Genomic DNA, 22700 nt, shown 5'->3' on the forward strand with positions numbered 1-22700 from the left:
GCGCGGACTTCATCTCCCGGTACGTAGATGGCCCCCTTGCGGAGGAGCAGTCCGTCGCGTATCTGGAACTCGTCGTCCTTCGCCGTGCCGCTGCGCACCTCCTCCATCTTGGATCAGGCGAAGGAATCTGTTCGCAGCTCGCGTCGTATCGCTTCCAGGTCTATGGTGGCTGAAGCGCATGCCCACGCCTTGGGTGCGAAAATGTGTTTGGCCGCTACCGGTGCTGCTTCCTCCAGATACTGCGGCTTCCTGGATAGCGCATCAGCCATGATGTTGTTGTCTCCGGGGATATATTCTATCCTGAAGTCGAAATCCGCAAAGAACTCCGCCCAGCGGATGTGTCTCTGGTTCAGGAACCGCGCCGTGCGCCAGTATTCCAGGTTCTTGTGGTCCGTGCGAACTTGCACTGTGTGTTTGGCTCCGATGAGGAAGTGCCGCCACGCCTTGAAGGCTGCATGAATGGCCAGCAACTCTCTGTCCCAGATGGTGTAGTTCTGCTCCGACTTGCTGAGTTTCCTGGAGTAGAAAGCACACGGCCTCCAATCCCCTTGCGGGTCTTGCTGCAACAGGACCGCCCCCACAGCTCTGTCGGAGGCATCCGTCTCCACCCTCATGGGTTTGCTGGGGTTCACATGCAGCAGTTGTTCCTTGGAAGCGAAAAGACGCTTGAGTTTCTGAAACGACTGCTCCGCCTGCTCCGTCCAGATGAACTTCTTCTTCTTGGAGCTGAGGGTGTCCGTGATGGCCGCTGTCTGCATAGCAAAACCCTTGATGAACTTGCGATAAAAGTTAGCAAAGCCGACAAACATCTGGACCTCCTTCCGATTGTGCGGGCTCTTCCAGTCCAGTACTGATCGTACCTTGGCGCTGTCCATGGCGATTCCCTTGTCAGACAGCTTGTAGCCCAGGAAATCCACCTCCGTCATGTCGAACTGGCATTTCTCCAGTTTGGCGTAAAGCCTGTGCTCCCGTAGTCTTTGCAGGACTTCCTTGACATCTCTCTCGTGAGCCTCCTGCGATTCCGAGAAGATCAGAATGTCGTCCAGGAAGCAGACACACTTCTTGTAGAGGAGCCCCGCTAACACGTGATGCATGAAGGCTTGGAAGCAGTGGGAGCCATTTTGTAAACCGAAAGGCATAACCCTATACTCATAGGTGCCCAAGGGCGTGAACATGGCCGTCTTCCACTCGTCGCCCTCCCGCATGCGTATAAGATTGTACGCCCCTCGTAGATCCAGCTTGGTGAAGATGCGTCCCTTCCTCACCGTCGCGAGCAAGTCGTCGATCTTGGGCATCGGGAAAGCCGTGGGCTTGGTTTTCGAGTTTAAAATTCTGAAATCAACTACCAGCCTCTTTTGGGGTGTGTCTTTTTTCTTCACAAAGAACACAGGACTGCCCCCCACTGCTTTGGATTCTCGGATGAATCCCCGCTTCAAATTGTGATCTATGAACTCCCTGAGCTCTTGCAGTTCGTCTTCAGACATGGAGTACAGTTTTCCGGTCGGCAGCGTTGCCCCCGGCAGGAGGTCAATCTTGCAGTCGTAGGGTCTGTGGGGAGGCAGCTTGTCCGCTTCCTTCTCGCAGAAGACCTCCAAAAACGCCTTGTACTTGTCGGGTACCGCTTGCAGCATGCCCAGTTGTAGCTGTGGGTCCTCCTCTTGCCCCTCGTCCTCCTGGTTAGTCATGATGCAATGTTCTGCGCAGTAGGAGGAGCAGAAGGTCAATTTACGCTGGTACCATGCCAATGCCGGGCTGTGCCTGTCCGACCAGCTCATTCCCAACACTATGGGCGTGTCTGACAGTTGGGTGACGTTGAAGCTGATGACTTCGCGGTGATTTCCAATGCGCATCACCATTGGCGGCGTTTGCTGTACCACCTGTCCCCCGAGCAATTCTCTTCCATCGACTGTCACTACTTTCAGGGGCATCGCGGGAGGCAGGAGCGCTATGCTATGTTGCTTGATGAAATCCACTCCTATAAAGTCTGCATTGCTACCAGAGTCAATGGTAATAGGCACTTCCATGGTGAGCCCATTGGGAAGCTGGAGTGTTGCGGTGAGCTGCACCACTGGTTTGGGCGGGAGGGGTTCTGTGGGCTGTAAGATTCCTGGGGACTGCTTCACTGACTCGTCTGGCTGGGCCCCAGTGGCTCTGCTTCCAGCCAGACTTCGCCGTTTCCCTGCTGCGGTTCCCTCTGCTGAGTTGCTTCTGTTACTTTTGCTGAGGCTGCATTGTGCTTGCGGAGCCTCTGGGGGCACTCTTTTGCCATATGCTGAGCACTTTCGCAGATGTAACACTTCCTGTTCCCTCTAGGAGGCTTCACCTTGGCTGCTCCTGGTGTGAGGGCTCTGGTTGCTGACTGAGCCTTGGCACCACCTATCTCCATCGGCTCCTCTCCCCCTCCCAGTGGAGGCGTGGATTGAGCGCGCGCTGAGTCTCTGGGGAAGAAAGGAGGTGCCCTTGCTGGCGTGCGTCCCCAACGCCCTTCATCTTTGCTCCAGGGACGTTCTTCCAGCCGCACACCAATCGTCAGCGCCTTCTGGACCACTTCTTGAGTGCTCCGTGGCCTCTCCCCCCTTGCGATTTCGTCTTTCACAGCCCCGTTGAGCCCCTCCCAGAACAGGTCCCTGACGGACGCTGAGTCCTTTTCCCATCCCAGCGCGTTGACCAATGCAAAAAAGCGGGAATGATATTGCCTTACAGTGGCTCTGCCTTGTTTCAAACCGTGAATCTCTTTTCTAGCGACATCCACATCTATCTCCGATAAAAAACAATCGTCCATCGCCTTAATGAAGGCTTTTGCGTTTTGGAGGGCTGGATCATTATCTCTCCACAGATTGCGCAACCACGCTTTAGCTTCTCCATGGAGATGCGTTAGTATGAAGCCTACTTTCTCCTGCTCATCTCTAAAGTCCTTCTCCAGCAACTTTAGCGCAAAAACTATGTCTGCTCTGAAGTTAGGATATTGCTGCAGGCTCCCATCGAAATGCGACACCAGGCTCCCCCCTCTCTTCCCGAGCCCGATCCCTTCTGATTTGGCTGCCGGTGGCCCCTGTTTAGTCAACATTTCCAACCTGTTTTGCAGATCCTTGCAGACAGCATCTGATTCCTCTTCTCTCCTCCTTGCCGCTCGTATATCTGCGTTAAGTTGTACCACGGCATCTTGCAAAGCTGCCAGTCGTTCTTCTGTAGTCATCTTGTGCTGCTTTTGTGAGCTCGCGAAGCACCAATCTTCGCCCCTCGCTGCGTCCTCTCACGTTGCGAGGTTCTTTGAAATCGGAGACGGGACTTACTGTCAGAGCTGCCTCCAGGTCCCAGCTCACAGAGGACCAACGCTAGGCTGTAGTTATGTACAAAAGTCTTTATTGAGATTCAGTTTCCATTTTAAAGCCGCAGCGTGCAGCTCTACGTCCCGACCTTAGACCGGCGAAGTCCCGTCTGAGTCTCCTCCCCTTCCACACCAGTTTAAGACTCTCGCCTTGCTCCACCTCTTCCTAAGTTCCTTTCTCCTCTGGGCCCTCCTGCCCGCTAGGGTCTCATCTTTCCTGGACTCCTCTGACGCTGACCCTGACGATTCTTGCCCCTCCTTCCGGCGGGCTTTAGGACCTGGTTCCCTATCCGGGCTACCTTCTGTGCCGCTCGCCTGTACCTTTGAACTTGGCACGCGCGCCCAGCCTGCAACTTTCCTCTTGACCGTTAACTCGCTCTCCGATGGAGGCGTGGTCAACCCTGACTCATCTTCTCTCGCTGGTGGTGCATATGTGGGCTCTGACACCTGGGACTCCTCCCCCCCACTGCGCTCTGGTGGGGAAGCTGGTCCTGATTTCCAACTGCTGCTCTGGGAGTCCCCGCTGGCCCCTTGCTTCTGGGGTGTCCCCCTTGGCTCGCCCCTTGCCCTGCCCATCGGCGCCCCCTTCTGTGAATCTTCCGATTCGCTGGAGAGGCTCATGGAATCTCTCGGGCTGCTGTCATATTCTCCTACGCTGCCCTCGGATTGCTCCCCCTCGCTCTCCATCTCTTCTCCTCCCTGCGCTCCCGCTGAGTCCCTGACAAGTACGCTTTGGAACTGCAGCATAATGACTTTGCTGATGATGGGGAGAGGGTAGCCTACATTGTGGGGCATCTGGAGGATGGGGCACGTGAATTAATCAGGCCCCTAATGGCCACGCAGAATGCTGCCTTGAAGGACCTTAGGAATTTTTTTCAAGCAATGAATGCGATGTATTCCAGTGAAGTGGAGCAAAGTGTGACACGTCGGGAACTGATGGGGTGCAAGCAGGGGAACCAGTCAGTTAGAGACTATTGGTCGCGCTTTGCGATGTTGATCCACCGGCTTTGGTGGGATCTGGACTCTGAACCTATTCAAATGTTGTTTGAGGAGGGGTTGTCCCCAACGGAGAAAGACGAGCTGTCCCGCGTACCCCGTCCACAGTCGATGGATCAGCTGACCAAGGCTGTGCTTGCGATTGGAGTGCGCCAGGAAGCGCGGGCTCAAGGGAAACGTGAAGTGAGAGGGGAACGTTGCCATGACTACTGCATTCCTGAAATACCGAGACAGCCTTCCCAGGCGGCTGAGCCAATGGAAATAGATGGCTGGCGTGCGCGCGCGCGCGTGCGCGTGAGGTTTCAAACCTCAGTGGAGATCGCAAGAGGGTGGAAAAGATTGGAAAACCACCAAGAAGTGTTTCCTCTGCCAACGGCCAGGACATTTTGCCAGGGTCTGCCCTCAAAGGAAGGCCTGGCAAGGGATGGTGGGAGCTGCTGGCTGTGAGGAGAAGGGGGAGGAAGTGCAGGCGCAGGGAAACGACAATGCCTGGCTGCCTACCAGCAGGGGCAACAGCCAGGCCAGCAACCAATAGAAATGCCCCAGCCTGACCCTCCCAAAGCAGCTATAGCAATAGAAGTGGTGCTAGAACTCCCGAATGGGCACCCAGTCAAGGTTAAGGGGCTGCTGGATTCAGGTAGCTCCTGCAATTTTTTCAGCAGGGACTTCGCTCTGGAGCATCAACTCCACCTGCTGCCCCTGGATTATCCCTTGCAAGTGACCACTATCGATGGCAGGGAACTTCGGGGGGGGGGAGTGACACACCAGACCCCGCCCATGAGAATGAGGGTTTCCAGGCACACGGAGACCATTGCCTTTCACGTAGCCACACTGGTGGGGCCCCCGATAATACTGGGGATGAGCTGGCTGGCACTGCATGATCCAGTAGTGTCATGGCATCAGCGGTCAGTCACCTTTGGGTCAGCTTACTGCTTGGAACACTGTCTGGGGGGGAGAACCCAAGGATGACAGTGGCCAGGGTGGCTGGGCTGGCTGTGGAACCAAAAGGGGAGATGCCACCACAATATGCTGACCTGAAGGAAGTCTTCAGCGAGAAGGAGGCAGATAGGTTACCCCCCCCATAGGCCCTTTGACTGCCAAATCAACTTACTCCCAGGGGCTCAGCTGCCGGTGGGTAAGCTGTATGCCATGTCTGACCGGGACATGCAAGAGTTGCGACAATTTATTGACAAGAACCTCATAAGAGAATCAAAGGCGGTGGGGGGCAGTCCAGTGTTCTTTGTGGACAAAAAAGACACTAATCAGCCTAGACTTGTAGTGGATTACAGGGGGGTCAACCTTGTGTCCGAACCCGTGACCTTCCTGATGCCCAGAATTGACGACATTTTAACACGAGTGAGGCAGGTGGAAATTTTTACCAAGCTGGACCTCAGAGGAGCGTACAATTTGATTAGGATAAGGGAGGGGGACGAATGGAAAACCACCATGTTCACCCCCCTGGGGGCTTTTGAATACTTGGTCATGCCATTTGGATTACAATCGGGCTCCGCCTGTTTTCAAGCATTCATGCACCACGTGTTGGGGCCCCTGCTGTACAAGAATTGCGTGGCCTTTTTGGATGACGTCTTAATCTATTCGGACAATGAGGAGCAACACGTCAGAGACATCAGAGAAGTACTACAGAGACTGCAGAAGCACCAGTTGTGGGTCAAGCTGGAAAAATGCCAATTTCACGCCAGAGAGGTCGAGTTTCTGGGGTACAGGTTGTCAGACAAGGGCCTAGCTATGGACCCAAGCAAGGTGAAGGCAGTGCTGGAATGGAAGGCCCCAAACCCGGAAGGATGTGCAGAGGTTCTTGGGGTTCAGCAACTTCTACAGGAAGTTCATAAAGAACTTCGCTCACCTGACCGTGCCCACCACAGATTGTCTGAGTAGCAAAAAGAAGTTCGCGTGGACCGAAAGTGCCCAGCAATCCTTTGAAAGACTGAAGAAGGTGTTTGCTTCGGAGGAGCAGCTCCTGCATGTGGATCTGGAGAAGCCCATGAGACTGGAGACGGATGCGTCCGACCGAGCCGTTGGGGCGGTCTTTTTGCAGCCGGGGGCCAAGCAGGGATGGAGACCGTGTGCCTTTTTCTCAAGGAAGCTGAGCAAGTCGGAGCAAAACTATACCGTGTATGACCGTGAACTGCTTGCTATCTATGCGGCTTTTCGACAATGGAGACATCTGTTGATAGGGGCGCGGCACAAGATCCAGGTCTGTACCGACCACAAGAACTTGGAATACTGGTGGACCGTGCGAGTACTCAACCAGAGGCAGATTCGATGGGCTCAGGAGTTCTCCAAGTTTTCCTTCGAGATACGATACGTGCCGGGAGAGGAAAACGTAAGAGCAGATGCTCTCTCCCGGAAGCCGGAGTACATGGAAGGAGAGGGACCGCCGGAAGTCAGACACGTGTTTCCCGAGGACAGATGGGTGTATGGGGGAGCGTTGGTTGGGAAATGAGAACTGGCAGGGCTTACCAGAGACGACGCGTTCGCTCAAGCCAAAATCAGAGAACGTCGGGATGGAAGGGAAGACAATGGAGGGTTTGAGGAAAAAGAAGGGCTACTGTACTATAAGGGGGCACAGTATGTACCGGGGAAGACCTTGAGGGGGAAGGTACTCAAACAGCTCCACAACAATCCAACGGCTGGACACTTTGGACAGCACAAGACCATACTGCTCGTCACCAGGCAGTTCTGGTGGCCAAAGGTGAGGGAGGATGTACGGGAATATGTACGGGGGTGTGACCGATGCCAGAGGGCAAAAGGGGAGAGGGCTGCCCCCGCAGGGTTACTGGAACCTTTACCCACACCGGGAAGACCCTGGGAGGTGGTGTCCATTGATTTCATGACCAATCTGCCCAAGTCGAGGGGGAAGACAGCAGTCATGGTAGTAGTCGATCTGCTGACCAAGATGTGCCATTTCATAGCTTGCTTGCATGCGGTAACGGCAGAGGAAACAGCCAGGTTGTTTGTAGATCACATCTTCAGGCTGCATAGGGCTCCCTCGAGGGTCATCTCAGATCGCGGGAAACAATTTACCTCCCGGTTCTGGAGGAAACTCATGAGCTTGCTACAGGTCGAGGTGGGCTTCTCGACGGCTAGGCACCCGGAAAACAATGGACAAGCAGAAAGAGCGAACAGTATACTCCAGCAATACCTGCGCTGTTACGTCAGCGAGAGACAGAATGATTGGGTAGAGAAACTAGCATTGGCTGAATATGCATACAATAATGCTGAATATGTGTCCACGGGAATGAGCCCGTTCATGGCCAATTATGGGTGTCACCCCAGAGCCTTCCTGGGGAGGGGGGAGGAAGCATGGAGTGTGCCCGCGGCAGAGCAGTTTGTAGAAGAAATGGAAGCCTTGCACCAGCAACTCAAAATGAACTTGGAGCGGGCCAAGGAGGTTTACAAAAGGCAGGCAGACAAGCACCATCGGGAGGGGGAGGCCATACGGGTGGGAGACCGGGTGTGGTTGTCAACCCAAGGGTTACCCCTAAAGGGAGGGTGCAAAAAGTTGCAGCCAAGACGGCTGGGGCCTTTTGAAGTAACACAACAGGTGAACCCAGTGGCATTCAAGCTCAAGTTGCCTGACAGCATGAAGATACATCCGGTGTTCCACAGGTCCTTACTCTCACCGTACCGGGAGGGGCGGGAATTTCCGGGGTGGGAGGGAGGAGTCACCACCCACCCACAGGTAGAGGAGAGGGAACACCGCAACCAAGCCACGGAAATCCTCAATTCAAGGTGGCGAGGTCGCCAAGTGGAGTACTTGGTAGCTTGGGAGGGAGAACCCAGGTCAGAAAACACGTGGGTCCCCGCTGAGGCGATCAATGATGGGTATCTGGTGGAAGAATTCCACAGCCTGTTCCCGGATAAACCAAAACCACTAGCGAGATTCTGGGAGGAAGAATTTGGAACCACAGACGACGAAGAGGATTTTGTGGGTTTTCCCGCCTCTGAAGAGGAGGGAGGGGAGGAGTCTGAGGGAGAAGAATCAGACTGGGAGGCCCACCCCGCTGGAAGAGATCGGAGCGGGTGGGAAGCGGGTTTTGAATCCTCAGAGGATGGCGACAGCTCCTTCAGGGGATTCCCCCCAACGTCGGCCGAGGAAAGGGACGAAGTTGGATCAGAAGGTCGGGCCGGGGGTGGAGGGGGTCCTGGGGGGGAGGTGGATGTCAGGGAACTGCCATCAGAGCCAGAGGCAGAGGGAAGGTTCCAGAGCGATGCCGGAGAGGGACCCAGCAGGGAGAGAGGCAGCCCAGCTGCTGGGGAAGGAAATCAACGTAACACCAGGAGAGAAGGGGGGCAGATGGGGGAATCAGAGAAAAGGCTCCAGGACTCTTCAACGGAGACTAGTGGGGAGAGCACGGGTACTCCGCTGCCCACACCCTCCCTGCGCAGAAGACCTCCGCGCAGGGAGAGTAGGCGGAGACTTGGCGTCAAAGAACTTTTTTGCTGGAAGAAGTTTAAGAAACGGCCACTGACGGATTCTGCCAGCGACTGAGACAGCCACGAAGTGAAGGGCTGTCCAGACAGAAAGGGTTCAACCAGGCAACCAAGCCAAGAGTGGCGGCAACTTACGCATGAGCAACCCCCTAGAACCATTACAGACCCCTGACTGGTTTTTTTAAAAAAATAATATTTATTAAAATTTTGAAAGTTACAAAAAGGAAAAAGAAAAACGTTAAACATAACAAAACCATACAATACAATATAGATACAAAAATATTACATATTGTCAGAGCTGCCTCCAGGTCCCAGCTCACAGAGGACCAACGCTAGGCTGTAGTTATGTACAAAAGTCTTTATTGAGATTCAGTCTCCATTTTAAAGCTGCAGCGTGCAGCTCTACGTCCCGACCTTAGACCGGCGAAGTCCTGTCTGAGTCTCCTCCCCCTCCACACCAGTTTAAGACTCTCGCGTTGCTCCACCTCTTCCTAAATTCCTTTCTCCTCTGGGCCCTCCTGCCCGCTAGGGTCTCATCCTTCCTGGACTCCTCTGACGCTGACCCTGACGATTCTTGCCCCTCCTTCCGGCGGGCTTTAGGACCTGGTTCCCTATCCGGGCTACCTTCTGTGCCGCTCGCCTGTACCTTTGAACTTGGCGCGCGCGCCCAGCCTGCAACTTTCCTCTTAACCGTTAACTCGCTCTCCGATGGAGGCGTGGTCCACCCTGACTCATCTTCTCTCGCTGGTGGTGCATATGTGGGCTCTGACACCTGGGACTCCTCCCCCCCACTACGCTCTGGTGGGGAAGCTGGTCCTGACTTCCAACTGCTGCTCTGGGAGTCCCCGCTGGCCCCTTGCTTCTGGGGTGTCCCCCTTGGGTCGCCCCTTGCCCTGCCCATCGGCGCCCCCTTCTGTGAATCTTCCGATTCGCTGGAGAGGCTCATGGAATCTATCGGGCTGCTGTCATATTCTCCTACGCTGCCCTCGGATTGCTCCCCCTCGCTTTCCATCTCCTCTCCTCCCTGCGCTCCCGCTGAGTCCCTGACATCCATCCCCCCCTCGAAGCCCCCCCTTGCCCCCTCCCCCTCTTCTGGCGTGGGTTCCGGGTGCTCCAATGCTCTGGGGGTGCATGCCGGATACCGGTCTTCCCCCCTGGCATGCTGCCAGTCCGTGACGGGTACATCGACGTCGCTCTCCTCCGCTTCCATCTCGTTGCCGGCGTGCTCGAAACCAGGATCCTCCCCCAACCCGTCCATGCCCCCTTGTTCCCCCATTTCCTCTGGGTAGTCTGCGTGCCAGGGCCCTCTGAGCAGTCTCCTGCGCCACTCCTCCTCGGGTTGAGTGTCCCACCAATAAGAGCGCTCCGCACCCAAGTCTGAGACCGACCCCTCCGGCGAGGTAGTCTCTGGAACCGTCTCCTCAGCCGAGGAGAACCCCTGAAACGTACTGGCTGAGAGTGTGGGGGTGAAAAGATATTCGTCAAAATAATCCTCCGGCATGGGCCTGTGTGGGAAGAGTGCGTGGAACTCGTCTTTGAGGTAGTGCTCCTCCACCGCATAGTACGGCACCCAGCTGTTGGCGCTGGCCGGGGCACCTTCCCTTGCGATGAGATATTCGACTCCCTCTTCCCCCCATCTCGAGTCCAAAATCTCCGTCACCTCGTTGAGTGGCCCCGCCCTCGGCGACCCCCCTGTCATGGGTGCATCTCTAAGCGGACTGGGAGCTGTTCCTGGCTCCTGAAACCTGTGAGGTTGCTTGTAGGGCGTTAGCACCGATCTATGAAAGACCGGGTGCATTCTGGAACCCTCCGGTAGTGTCAAACGGAAAGCCACTGGGTTGATCTGTGCCTCGACTAGGTAAGGGCCCAACTGCTTGTGTCCTAGCTTCTTCTTAGCTAAGGATCTGGCCGGCACTGCCTGGGCCGCTAACCAGACCCAGTCCCCTACCCGTATGTCCTCCCCCACTCTTCTGTGTTTGTCTGCTTGCATCTTGTATACGTGTTTTGCTAGGTCTAACTGTCTACGGAGCTGTTCATGGACCTCCTGTAACTCCTCTGCCAATGCCTCTGCTCCCTGTGGCTCCCCCTCCCCCTCTTTCTCTAAGCCCGGGAAGGTCCTGGGATGTCGCCCGTGGTTGGCAAAAAACGGTGTCACCCCCGTGGACACGTGTTGTGTGTTGTTGTAGGCAAACTCGGCCAGGGGCAGATAGTCCACCCAGGTCGAGGGCTGCTGGTTGGCGTAACATCTCAGGTACTGCTGCATGACGGCGTTGACCCTCTCCGCTTGTCCGTTGGTCTGCGGGTGTCTTGCCGACGCTAGGTTGACCTTGACGTTCAGGATCCCCATCAGCTTCCGCCAGAAACTCGAGATGAACTGGCGCCCCCTGTCGGACAGGATAGACCGTGGCAGGCCGTGTACCTTGAACACGTGGTCTATGAACAGCTTGGCTGTCTGTTCCGCTGTGGCCACCTTCGCGCAAGGAATGAAGTGCGCCATCTTGGTGAACATGTCGACTACCACGAGTACTGCTGTTTTGCCCCTCGAGCTGGGCAGGTCAGTGACAAAGTCCAAGGCTACCCTCTCCCACGGTTCGGACGGGGTCTGTAGCGGTTCTAACAGTCCCGCCGGCGGTCTGTGTACTGGCTTGGCCCTTTGGCAGGTGTCGCACCTCGTGACGTATTCCGCGACTTCTCCCCGCATCTTGGGCCACCAAAAGTCTCTGGCTACTAATTCCACCGTCTTTTCCTTGCCGAAATGTCCGGCGCTGGGTGCGTCGTGTAGCTGTTGCAGTACTGTCGCGCGGAGTTCATCTCCCGGTACGTAGATGGCCCCCTTGCGGAGGAGCAGTCCGTCGCGTATCTGGAACTCGTCGTCCTTTGCCGTGCCGCTGCGCACCTCCTCCATCTTGGAGCGCGCGAAGGAATCTGTTCGCAGCTCGCGCCGTATCGCTTCCAGGTCTACTGTGGCAGAAGCGCATGCCCACGCCTTGGGTGCGAAAATGTGTTTGGCCGCTACCGGTGCTGCTTCCTCCAGATACTGCGGCTTCCTGGATAGCGCATCAGCCATGACGTTGTTGTCTCCGGGGATATATTCTATCCTGAAGTCGAAATCCGCAAAGAACTCCGCCCAGCGGATGTGTCTCTGGTTCAGGAACCGCGCCGTGCGCCAGTACTCCAGGTTCTTATGGTCCGTGCGAACTTGCACCGTGTGTTTGGCTCCGATGAGGAAGTGCCGCCACGCCTTGAATGCTGCATGAATGGCCAGCAACTCTCTGTCCCAGATGGTGTAGTTCTGCTCCGACTTGCTGAGTTTCCTGGAGTAGAAAGCACACGGCCTCCAATCCCCTTGCGGGTCTCGCTGCAACAGGACTGCCCCCACGGCTCTGTCGGAGGCATCCATCTCCACCCTCATGGGCTTGCTGGGGTTCACATGCAGCAGTTGTTCCTCGGAAGCGAAAAGACGCTTGAGTTTCTGAAAGGACTGCTCCGCCTGCTCCGTCCAGATGAACTTCTTCTTCTTGGAGCTGAGGGTGTCCGTGATGGCCGCCGTCTGCATAGCGAAACCCTTGATGAACTTGCGATAAAAGTTAGCAAAGCCGACAAACCTCTGGACCTCCTTCCGATTGCGCGGGCTCTTCCAGTCCAGTACTGATCGTACCTTGGCGCTGTCCATGGCGATTCCCTTGTCGGACAGCTTGTAGCCCAGGAAATCCACCTCCGTCATGTCGAACTGGCATTTCTCCAGCTTGGCGTAAAGCCTGTGCTCCCGTAGTCTTTGCAGGACTTCCTTGACATCTCTCTCGTGAGCCTCCTGCGATTCCGAGAAGATCAGAATGTCGTCCAGGAAGCAGACGCACTTCTTGTAGAGGAGCCCCGCTAACACATGATGCATGAAGGCTTGGAAGCAGTGGGAGCCATTTTGTAAACCGAAGGGCATAACCCTATACTCATAGGTGCCCAAGGGCGTGAACATGGCCGTCTTCCACTCGTCGCCCTCCCGCATGCGTATAAGATTGTACGCCCCTCGTAGATCCAGCTTGGTGAAGATGCGTCCCTTCCTCACCGTCGCGAGCAAGTCGTCGATCTTGGGCATCGGGAAAGCCGTGGGCTTGGTTTTCGAATTTAAAATTCTGAAATCAACTACAAGCCTCTTCTGGGGCGTGTCTTTTTTCTTCACAAAGAACACAGGACTGCCCCCCACTGCTTTGGATTCTCGGATGAATCCCCGCTTCAAATTGTGATCTATGAACTCCCTGAGCTCTTGCAGTTCGTCTTCAGACATGGAGTACAGTTTTCCGGTCGGCAGCGTTGCCCCCGGCAGGAGGTCAATCTTGCAGTCGTAGGGTCTGTGGGGAGGCAGCTTGTCCGCTTCCTTCTCGCAGAAGACCTCCAAAAACGCCTTGTACTTGTCGGGTACAGCTTGCAGCATGCCCAGTTGTAGCTGTGGGTCATCCTCTTGCCCCTCGTCCTCCTGGTTAGTCATGATGCAATGTTCTGCGCAGTAGGAGGAGCAGAAGGTCAATTTACGCTGGTACCATGCCAATGCCGGGCTGTGCCTGTCCAACCAGCTCATGCCCAACACTATGGGCGTGTCTGACAGTTGGGTGACGTTGAAACTGATGACTTCGCGGTGATTTCCAATGCGCATCACCATTGGCGGCGTTTGCTGTACCACCTGTCCCCCCAGCAATTCTCTTCCATCGACTGTCACTACTTTCAGGGGCATCGTGGCAGGCAGGAGCGCTATGCTATGTTGCTTGATGAAATCCACCCCCATAAAGTCTGCATTGCTACCAGAGTCAATGGTAATAGGCACTTCCATGGTGAGCCCATTGGGAAGCTGGAGTGTTGCGGTGAGCTGCACCACTGGTTTGGGCGGGAGGGGGTCTGTGGGCTGTAAGATTCCTGGGGACTGCTTCACTGATTCGTCTGGCTGGGCCCCAGCGGCTCTGCTTCCAGCCAGACTTCGTCGTTTCCCTGCTGCGTTTCCAATTGTTGTTTTTGGGGTTAGAATGTACATTCACCCAGAAATCGCAGTGAAATGTTTGTTATCAGCTCAATTCAAGCATAGGAGTCTTGGTTCCATTTCAATAGAAAGACGAATAAGCTTGGATGGTTTTCCGTGTTCATTCACCCACAAATAGCAACGCGAAGTGTAAAATGCCATAACAAAGCAAAACAGTTTGTTTTGCGTTCCATCTACATAGAAAGACGAATCTTGGATGTCGCTGATTTCAAGTCATTTTCTTTGTTGTAAATGCAACGTTGACTTAGAAATCGCAAAGTGGATGTAATGAGACCACAATAACAAAACAGCGTCTTTTTGCTTCCATATGCGTAAAGAGACAAATAAGCTTTGATTGGCCTTATTTAAATTCGCATGGTTTTTTTGGGGTGTGCACCATTTTCTTTGTTGTAAATGCAACGTTGACTTAGAAATCGCAGTGGATGTAATGAGACCACAATAACAAAACAGCGTCTTTTTGCTTCCATATGCGTAAAAAGGAGACAAATAAGCTTTGATTGGCCTTATTTAAATTCGCATGGTTTTTTTTCCGATGTGCACCATTTTCTTTGTTGTAAACGCAACGTAGACTTAGAAATCGCAAAGTGGATGTAATGAGACCACAATAACAAAACAGCGTCTTTTTGCTTCCATATGCGTAGAAAGGAGACAAATAAGCTTTGATTGGCCTTATTTAAATTAGCATGGTTTTTTTTGGGTGTGCACCATTCACCCCTAACCTAATCAAAAAGGCTTTTTGGGTTCCATCTGAAGCGGCTCTGCTTCCAGCCAGACTTCGTCGTTTCCCTGCTGCGTTTCCCTCTGCTGAGCTGCTTCTGTTACTTTTGCTGAGGCTGCATTGTGCTTGCGGAGCCTCTGGGGGCACTCTTTTGCCATATGCTGAGCACTTTCGTAGATGTAACACTTCCTGTTCCCTCTAGGAGGCTTCACCTTGGCTGCTCCTGGTGTGAGGGCTCTGGTTGCTGACTGAGCCTTGGCACCACCTATCTCCATCGGCTCCTCTCCCCCTCCCAGTGGAGGCGTGGATTGAGCGCACGCTGAGTCTCTGGGAAAGAAAGGAGGTGCCCTTGCTGGCGTGCGTCCCCAACGCCCTTCATCCTTGCTCCAGGGACGTTCTTCTAGCCGCACACCAATCGTCAGCTCCTTCTGGACCACTTCTTGAGTGCTCCGTGGTCTCTCCCCCCTTGCGATTTCGTCTTTCACAGCCCCGTTCAGCCCCTCCCAAAACAGGTCCCTGACGGACGCTGAGTCTTTTTCCCATCCCAGCGCGTTGACCAATGCAAAAAAGCGGGAATGATATTGCCTTACAGTGGCTCTGCCTTGTTTCAAACCGTGAATCTCTTTTCTAGCGACATCCACATCCATCTCCGATAAAAAACAATCGTCCATTGCCTTAATGAAGGCTTTTGCGTTTTGGAGGGCTGGATCATTATCTCTCCACAGATTGCGCAACCACGCTTTAGCTTCTCCATGGAGATGCGTTAGTATGAAGCCAACTTTCTCCTGCTCATCTCTAAAGTCCTTCTCCAGCAACTTTAGCGCAAAAACTACGTCTGCTCTGAAGTTAGGATATTGCTGCAGGCTCCCATCGAAATGCGACACCAGGCTCCCCCCTCTCTTCCCGAGCCCGATCCCTTCTGATTTGGCTGCCGGTGGCCCCTGTTTAGTCAACATTTCCAACCTGTTTTGCAGATCCTTGCAGACAGCATCTGATTCCTCTTCTCTCCTCCTTGCCGCTCGTATTTCTGCGTTAAGTTGTACCACGGCTTCTTGCAAAGCTGCCAGTCGTTCTTCTGTAGTCATCTTGTGCTGCTTTTGTGAGCTCGCGAAGCACCAATCTTCGCCCCTCGCTGCGTCCTCTCACGTTGCGAGGTTCTTTGAAATTTGAGACAGGACTTACTGTCAGAGCTGCCTCCAGGTCCCAGCTCACAGAGGACCAACGCTAGGCTGTAGTTATGTACAAAAGTCTTTATTGAGATTCAGTCTCCATTTTAAAGCCGCAGCGTGCAGCTCTACGTCCCGACCTTAGACCGGCGAAGTCCTGTCTGAGTCTCCTCCCCCTCCACACCAGTTTAAGACTCTCGCTTTGCTCCACCTCTTCCTAAATTCCTTTCTCCTCTGGGCCCTCCTGCCCGCTAGGGTCTCATCCTTCCTGGACTCCTCTGACGCTGACCCTGACGATTCTTGCCCCTCCTTCTGGCGGGCTTTAGGACCTGGTTCCCTATCCGGGCTACCTTCTGTGCCGCTCGCCTGTACCTTTGAACTTGGCGCGCGCGCCCAGCCTGCAACTTTCCTCTTAACCGTTAACTCGCTCTCCGATGGAGGCGTGGTCCACCCTGACTCATCTTCTCTCGCTGGTGGTGCATATGTGGGCTCTGACACCTGGGACTCCTCCCCCCCACTACGCTCTGGTGGGGAAGCTGGTCCTGACTTCCAACTGCTGCTCTGGGAGTCCCCGCTGGCCCCTTGCTTCTGGGGTGTCCCCCTTGGGTCGCCCCTTGCCCTGCCCATCGGCGCCCCCTTCTGTGAATCTTCCGATTCGCTGGAGAGGCTCATGGAATCTATCGGGCTGCTGTCATCTTCTCCTACGCTGCCCTCGGATTGCTCCCCCTCGCTTTCCATCTCCTCTCCTCCCTGCGCTCCCGCTGAGTCCCTGACACATATGCATAACAAAAATAAAACAAAAACAATTAAAAAAACAAAAAAACAAAACACATAACCTATACTTTCAATTATTAACTTTCTTTTACTTGTTTCAGCGACCTCCTCACACCTCCCTTTTTTGTATTCCACTTCAATTAATTGTTTCAGCAAATCCTTTCCATCTTCCTCAAACTTCTGTCCTATCATTTAACTTAACCAATTCTAACATTATTTTTTCCTTTAATCCAATTACAATCTATTATACTTAATTCTTTATAGCATTTCTGCTAAGGCCATGTAACTACACTCCAACATCCTTCTAACATTCATTAATTTTACAGTGTTTCTGTAAATAGTCTTTAAATTTCTTCCAATCTTCCTCCACCGACTCTTCTCCCTGGTCTCGGATTCTGCCAGTCATTTCCGCCAGTTCCATGTAGTCCATCACCTTCATCTGCCATTCTTCCCAGGTGGGTAGATCTTGTGTCTTCCAATACTTTGCAATAAGTATTCTTGCTGCTGTTGTAGCGTACATAAAGAAAGTTCTATCCTTCTTTGACACCAATTGGCCGACCATGCCCAGGAGAAATGCCTCTGGTTTCTTCAGAAAGGTATATGTAAATACCTTTTTCATTTCATTATAGATCATCTCCCAGAAAGTCTTAATCTTAGGGCATGTCCACCAAAGGTGAAAGAATGTACCTTCCGTCTCTTTACATTTCCAACATTTATTATCGGGCAAATGAAAAAGTAGATTCGTCACTCCCAGACAAAACAACAAGGTCTGGGAAGTCTTGGCAGCGAAGGGCATCAGCATCTGGCCTTTCTGCTTCATCTGCGGCTGTACTAACACAATCTAAGCCTAGAGGAATGACATCAGAAGAAGCTCTAGCGCTTGCATTGAGTAAGATAAATGACTCGTTGGAACAGCTTAATAAAAAAGCTTGCAGGGCAGCAGCTGAAGAAGGAGCAAAAAGGGTTTTCTTGTGTGTGTGTTTCTTGTGGCTGATTAGCTGCTCTCCCTGTGCAAAGGTCAGAGGGGGCAGGGATTCTGTTGAGGCAGGTGATTAGCTGTGGGAGGAGCTTATCGGAGCTTGCAGGGCAGCAGCTGAAGAAGGAGGGAAAAGGGTTTTCTTGTGTGTGTGTTTCTTGTGGCTGATTAGCTGCTCTCCCTGTGCAAAGGTCAGAGGGGGCAGGGTTTCTGTTGAGGCAGGTGATTAGCTGTGGGAGGAGCTTATCAGAGCTTGCAGGGCAGCAGCTGAAGAAGGAGCAAAAAGGGTTTTCTTGTGTGTGTGTTTCTTGCGGCTGATTAGCTGCTCTCCCTGTGCAAAGGTCAGAGGGGGCAGGGTTTCTGTTGAGGCAGGTGATTAGCTGTGGGAGGAGCTTATCAGAGTTATTTGTCCTGTGTGTCCTGTGTGCACACTTCTTATGACGGAGGACCGCTGTAGCCACCCCCAACGACACGTTCTCAAGATGGAGAGTGAGGGAACAGCTGCAGTCGCCTGCAGTTCCTGCACAATGTTTGCCATCTTGCCAAAGGTTGCAGGCAGCTTTACCGGCAGCAATTGCATGTTGATTGCCCTCTTAAAAGACAAAGTCCAGCAACTGGAGGAACGTGTAGCTACGCTCCAAAGAATTAGAGAGCTGGAGCTCTTCTTGGAAGCAACAGAGCACACACCGTCTCCACCAAGGAGGAGAAAGGGGACTCCCCTGAGAAGGAGGCTAGTTCACCAACACAGGAGCCAGATATATGGAGAAACGTGACTCAAAGAAGTAGGAAGCCCAGGGTTCGCTCTGATTGTTTAGAAATACGCAATCGCTTTGAGGTCCTCTCCCCTAGCATGGAAGATGAAGAGCAGACTCCATTTGAGGATCTCTCCCTCATTACAGTCGATCAGGTATATGAAGACGAGCAGCAAAGTCAGTTCTCAGGGAATGTGCAGGTGACCTTGGAACGGACAGATCATGGAAGAACCCGACCAAACCTAAGAGGAGGCGTGTAGTGGTGATAGGGGATTCCCTACTGAGGGGAACAGAAGCAGTGATCTGTGGGCCTGACAAGATGTATCGGGAAGTGTGCTGTCTCCCCGGGGCTAAGATCCAAGATGTAACTGAACGACTGCAAGGAATCATAAAACCCACTGACAAATACCCCTTCCTCTTGGTTCATGTGGGAACCAATGACACTGCAAGCAATAGCCTCAGAAGATCAAAAGAGACTATGAGGCTCTGGGCAGGAAATTGAAGCAATTAAATGCACAAATTGTCATCTCATCTGTCCTCCCAGTTGAACGACGTGGCCCAGGGAGAGAGGGAAAAATAGTGGAAGTGAACAGCTGGCTTCGCAAATGGTGTAAACAGGAACGGTTTGGATTCTTAGATCACAGACTGCAGTTTCTTGAAGACGGACTTCTGGCAAGCGATGGGCTGCACCTCACAAGGGTTGGGAGGAATGTTTTTGCCAAAAATCTCAGAAACCTCATCAGGAGGGCTTTAAACTGACTAATGTGGGGGAGGGAGACAGTGCTCCTGAAGGTAGGAGTCTATCAATTGATGAAGATGATCATCCAAATGTCATAGACCAAATGGAGCAAACAGCATGCAGACCTAGTGGTGGGAGGAAAAAATCCTTAAATAAGAGACACGGGGGAATGATTAATGGACTTCAATGTCTGTACACTAATGCGCAAAGCATGGGAAATAAACAAGATGAGCTTGAGCTCTTGGTACAGCAAACTAAATATGACATAATAGGCATCACTGAAACCTGGTGGGATAAGTCCCATGACTGGAATGTAATAATGGAGGGATACAATCTATTTCAGAGAAACAGACCAGACAAGAAAGGAGGAGGAGTGGCGTTATATGTCAGGGATGTGTATACCTGTGAAGAGATCCAAGATTTAGAACCTCAAAGCCAAAGTGAGAGCATTTGGGTCAAAATTAAGGGAGAGAAGAATAACAGGGACCTCATTGTGGGAGTTTACTATAGATCCCCAACCCAAACGGAGGACATAGATGATGCCTTCCTGGAACAGATGGCCAAGCATGCAAAAGGAAGGGAGATAGTAGTAATGGGGGACTTCAATTACCCGGATATTTGCTGGATGTCAAACTCAGCCAAGAGCATAAGGTCAAACAGATTCCTCACTGGCCTTGCAGACAACTTCGTTGTCCAGAAAGTGGGAGAAGCAACAAGAGGAACAGCCATTTTAGATCTGGTCCTAACCAGTGTTGATGACCTGGTTAGTGGGATAGAAGTGGAAGGATCATTAGGCGCGAGTGATCATGCTCTTCTGAAGTTTACTATACGGCGGAAAGGAGCAGCCAAGCATACTAGGACTCAATTTCTTGACTTTAAGAAAGCCGACTTCATAAAACTTAGGGAAGTGCTGGGTGAGATCCCATGGACAGTAATACTAAAAGGAAAGGGAGTTCATGATGGCTGGGAGTTTGTTAAGAGGGAGATAGTAAAAGCACAACTTCAGGCAATACCAATGAGACGGAAACATGGAAGGTGCCTAAAGAAGCCAGGGTGGCTATCTAAAGAACTTTTAACTGAGTTAAGATTTAAAAAGGATGTGTACAAAAAATGGAAAAGGGGGGAAACCACCAAAGAGGAATTCAAACAAATAGCCAGCACTTGTAGACACAAAGTCAGAAAAGCTAAAGCACAGAATGAACTCAGGCTTGCTAGAGAGGTTAAAAGCAACAAAAAAGGCTTTTATGGGTATGTTCGTAGCAAAAGGAAGAACAAAGAAACAGTGGAGTCACTCAGAGGAGAAGATGGTGAAATGCAAACAGGGGACACAGAAAGGGCTGAACTCCTCAATGCCTTCTTTGCCTCAGTCTTCTCCAATAAAGAAAACAATGCCCGACCTGAAGAATTTGGAGCAAATGATTCAGCAGAGGAAACACAGCCCAGAATAACTAAGGAGATAGTACAATAATACTTGGCTAGTTTAGATGTATTCAAGTCTCCAGGGCCAGATGAACTGCATCCAAGAGTATTAAAAGAACTGGCAAATGTGATCTCAGAACCACTGGCAGTCATCTTTGAGAATTCCTGGAGAACAGGCGAAGTCCCGGCAGACTGGAGGAGGGCAAATGTTGTCCCTATTTTCAAAAAGGGGAAAAGAGAGGACCCAAATAATTACCGCCCAGTCAGTCTGACATCAATACCAGGGAAGATTCTGGAGCAGATCATTAAGCAAACAGTCTGTGAGCACCTAGAAAGGAATGCTGTGATCACCAATAGTCAGCATGGATTTCTGAAAAATAAGTCATGTCAGACTAACCTGATCTCGTTTTTTGACAGAATTACAAGCCTGGTAGATGAAGGGAACGCAGTGGATGTAGCCTACCTTGATTTCAGCAAGGCATTTGACAAGGTGCCCCATGATATTCTTGTAAAGAAGCTGGTAAAATGCGGACATGACTATGCTACCACTCAGTGGATTTGTAACTGGCTGACTGACCGAACCCAAAGGGTGCTCATCAATGGTTCCTCTTCATCCTGGAGAAGAGTGACTAGTGGGGTGCCACAGGGTTCTGTCTTGGGCCCGGTCTTATTCAACATCTTTATCAACGACTTGGATGATGGACTCAAGGGCATCCTGATCAAATTTGCAGATGACATCAAACTGGGAGGGGTGGCTAACACCCCAGAGGACAGGATCACACTTCAAAACGACCTTGACAGTTTAGAGAACTGGGCCAAAACAAACAAGATGAATTTTAACAGGGAGAAATGTAAAGTATTGCACTTGGGCAAAAAAAAAATAAAAAATGAGAGGCACAAATGCAAGATGGGTGACACCTGGCTTGAGAGCAGTACATGTGAAAAGGATCTAGGAGTCTTGGTTGACCACAAACTTGACATGAGCCAACAGTGTGACGCGGCAGCTAAAAAAGCCAATGCAATTCTGGGCTGCATCAATAGGAGTATAGCATCTAGATCAAGGGAAGTAATAGTGCCACTGTATTCTGCTCTGGTCTTGGGTTCTACCTCCCAAGCTACCAAGTACTCCACCTGACGCCCTCGCCACCTTGAACCGAGGATTTCGATGGCTTGGTTGTGGTGTTCCTCTACCTGCGGGTGTGTGGTGACTTCTCCCTCTCCCCCCGGGAATTCCCGCCCCCCCGTACGGTGAGAGTAGGGACCTATGAAACACCGGGTGTATCTTCATGCTGTCAGGCAACTTGAGCTTGAATGCCACGGGGTTCACCTGCTGCGTTACCTCAAAAGGTCCCAGCCCCCTTGGCCGCAACTACTTGCACCCTCCCTTAAAGGGTAACCCTTGGGTAGACAACCACACCCGGTCTCCCACCCTTATGGTCTCCCCTTCCTGACGGTGCTTGTCTGCCTGCCTCTTGTAAATTTCCTTGGCCCGTTCCAAGTTCATCTTAAGTTGCTGGTGCAAGGCGTCCATTTCTTCCACAAACTGCTCTGCCGCAGGTACGCTCCACCCTTCCTCCCCCCTCCCCGGGAAGGCCCTGAGGTGACACCCATAATTGGCCATGAACGGGCTCATTCCCGTGGACACATGTTCAGCGTTATTGTACGCAAATTCTGCCAGCACTAGTTTCTCTACCCAATCGTTCTGTCTCTCGCTGACATAGCAGCGTAGGTATTGCTGTAATATACTGTTCGCTCTCTCTGCTTGCCCGTTGGTTTCCGGGTGTCTCGCCGTCGAGAAGCCCACCTCGACCTGCAGCAAGCTCATGAGCTTCCTCCAGAATCGGGAAGTAAATTGTTTCCCGTGATCCGAGATGACCCTCGAGGGAGCCCTATGCAGCCTGAAGATGTGATCTAAGCTGTTTCCTCTGCCGTTACCGCATGCAAGCAAGCTATGAAATGGCACATTTTTGTCAGCAGATCGACTACTACTATGACTGCTGTCTTCCCCCTTGACTTGGGCAAATCTGTCATAAAATCTATGGATACCACCTCCCAGGGTCTTCCCGGTGTGGGTAAGGGTTCCAGTAACCCTGCGGGTGCAGCCCTCTCCCCCTTTGCCCTTTGGCAGTGGTCACACCCCCATACATACTCCCGTACATCTTCCCTTACCTTGGGCCACCAGAACTGCCTGGTGACAAGCAACATGGTTTTGTGTTGACCAAAGTGCCCCGCTGTTGAGTTGTCGTGAAGCTGTTTGAGCACCCTTCCCCTCAAGGTCTCCCCTGGTACGTACATCGCCCCCTTGTAGTAAGTACAGTAGCCCTTCCTTTTCCTCAAACCCTCCCTGGTTT

Source organism: Podarcis cretensis (assembly GCF_951804945.1).
Source record: "Podarcis cretensis genome assembly, chromosome: 16".
NCBI classification, from domain to species: domain Eukaryota; kingdom Metazoa; phylum Chordata; class Lepidosauria; order Squamata; family Lacertidae; genus Podarcis; species Podarcis cretensis.